The following is a 2,760-nucleotide window of genomic DNA, read 5'->3' on the forward strand; positions in this document are numbered from 1 at the left end:
GTCTCCTTTTTCTGACAAACCCTCTTGTAAATGTATGTGGCTGTGAGTAAGCCCTGAAGGATCCCTGCTTCTTGGTATACACACCCTTGGGTTCCCCTCCCCCTGAGGGGGGTTGACCTGTCATGTCTTTCTAACCATTAATAGAATCCAGCAAAGATGAGGTCACTTCTGTGGTTATATCACATAGGATTGTAACTTCCATCTTGCCAGCACCCTTGGTTCCTCCTCAGCTTACAAGTTTTCACCAAGGAAGTAACCACCCTGGAGAGAGATCTGGGTGGACCCTGCTGGGACCAGGGTGGCTTTAGCTGACAGCCAGCTAGAAACTGAGGCCCTCACTCCACAAGGCTGTCAGAAACCAGATCCCACCAACAACCAGAGGAGACTGGAAAGCAGACACTTCCTCACTCAAGCTTTCAAATGAGAGCCCAGCCCTGGCCACCACCTTGCCTGCAAGGTGGTGCAGAGGACCCAGCTGCACCATGCCTGGATTCTTGATCCACAGACACTGCAATAAGATAAACCTGTGTTATTTTTTAAGTCACTAATTTTGTGGTTACTTTTAAATATTACTGCTTCCTCTAAATATTTGGAATAAGTTTTTAAAAAATATATTTTGTTCTAGTTAATCAGTGTCTAAAACATCCCCTATTCCTAACCTCACAAGTCATGAAGCATGTTTTGTACTTTTACTCCTTTCCTATGTCTTCTATTTTGTTGAAATTGTGAAATTTTAATGTGTGATTTTAAAATAATTGGCCTTGTTTCTTCATAGAATTCTTTTTTTTTTTACAAATCAAAGAAATTTATTGGTGTTGACAAAAATACATGATAAACAAAAAACAAAACAACACAACACAACAGAAACAAAACCAGAAACCCCAGCCCACTGGACCCACGCGCCTAATATACCAGCAGTGTCCAATCCCAGGAGCCCCAAGGCGTGCCCTTAATTCATGAGGACCTCCATCTGCACCAGCCTCGCATTGGTGTCCCCAGACGTCCGGTAGGGTATCATTCCAGCAAAGGTAATCAGGGCTCGGGCTTGACTTCGGAGTTGAGAGTTAGGGTTCTCCATGACTCGCTGGGGCCTGGATGGATGGACTGGTCCCCTTAAGCCTCTTAATCTGTGTGAACAAGATGTTTATGGTGGCAAGAAGAACTTCTGAGAGGTTGTGCCTGATTTCATCACTGAAATTTCTGAAGGCAGCTACTCTCTCTCTTCCACACTTTCCTGATTTAGGGGCACCAGCTTCAAGCGATCAATTAGATCAAAGGCTCTGTCAATGTGACCGTTGTGATACTCATCAAAAAAAAAGGTGATCAAGTCCAACAAACGGTAGAAGGTGGGGTCCACAAATTTATTTGCACTTATTCCCTGAGTCTTGTCCCGCTCAGCGATGGAGAGCGCCAAGTTCTTCAGCCGCTCCTTATTGGACTGGGGGACACTGATCGGAGGAACGCGTGCAAGGAGGGTCAGCAGGCTCGTGGCTGAGGAGCTGAGCACTGGGTCCTGAGGATTTTAAAAGCAGCTTCAGCTTGAACAGCACCAGGGTCACATGGACGGCATGACAGAGCAGTCCCTCCATGCGGAAGAGAAAAGCAATGGCGGCTTCGATCTGCTTCTGTCAGGAACAGCACTTGGAGGTAGCGGAAGGGCTGCTGGTTGACATTGCATCTGCCCGCTTGTGGGGGTCTGTGCTGTTCCCGAGGGCTCTGCGGTGATGAAGCCGGAGCTTGTTTTCCGTAGCTGGGGACAGTCTTCTGTCCTTGCTGTTCATGGACTCCTGGAACCAGGTCTTGAACTCTCCCAGCTGGTGCTGGGCTCGGTTCACCACCTGAGAAGCCGCAAGCAGCGCGTGCAGTAGTAGATCAAAGCCCAGACAGGGTGGCCCTCCACCTCTCCACCCTGAAGTCCAGGTAAGGGAGCTGGAAGTTTAATGTTCAGAAAACTTCGCACCAATGATAAGTCCCAGGCACACCACCCAGCTGGGCCTGATGCAAATCTCCAAACACAGTCACAAGGGTGTAATTCTTATAACTCTGCTCGAGGTACCCCAGCGCCTGCCTGAGGAACTCTGTGCGCACTTCCACGCTGCTCCGGCTCTTCAGGGAGTCAGTCGCTGGTGCCAACAACACATCTGTCATGTCAGAAATGCTCTTATCATCCAGCTCTGCGACGGGAAGCACAGAGGACCACAAGGTTAGGCTGCAGATGGCCACTGACAATCTTCTCATTATAGATATAAATCTGCCGGGCATAGGCCATCTCAGGGCTATCCAGAGAGCTCTGACCAGGGGGCCCCACATCATTGATGTAACTGGGCTCACTCTTCTGGGTGAAGTCAAGGGCATCCTCTCCCGACGCCAGCAGCCTGTGCAGAATCCGCTGTTTCACTTGCTCCCACTGGACCAACATTGACTCCCGATGGTACTCCTCAGCCATACCAAAGGTCCGCTTTCAGGACTCTTCAATGGCAGACAGCAGCGCATTGTCCTCCTCATTCTTCAGGAAGCCACCTTGACATCTGCTGTCTCCTGGGACGTGGGTGTGAGGGTATGGGAACGCAGGCACTCGTCTGCTTGCTGGATCTCCTGTAAGTTCCCTTCCCCATGGGGAAGCTCTGGGATGCCCTCAGTCTCAGCAGCAAGCTGTTCAGCTTGTTGAGGGAGCTCACCAAACCCCTCAGTATCCATTGAAAATCCAGATCCTAGTAGGACTGCAGCCTTCTTTGCCGTCCGGTCCTCTTCATAGTGTTC

The 2,760-nt window shown here is 49.7% G+C and overlaps 1 pseudogene; it reads right to left on the reverse strand.

Moving 5' to 3' along the window:
• Positions 1-790: 790 nt before the first annotated feature.
• LOC124108675 (nuclear pore complex protein Nup93-like) lies at positions 791-2,760 on the reverse strand (annotated as a pseudogene).

Source organism: Marmota monax, unplaced genomic scaffold (genome assembly GCF_021218885.2).
Source record: "Marmota monax isolate L192 unplaced genomic scaffold, Marmota_monax_Labrador192_F-V1.1 WCK01_AAM20220418_F8-fsc00181, whole genome shotgun sequence".
Taxonomy (NCBI): Eukaryota; Metazoa; Chordata; class Mammalia; order Rodentia; family Sciuridae; genus Marmota; species Marmota monax.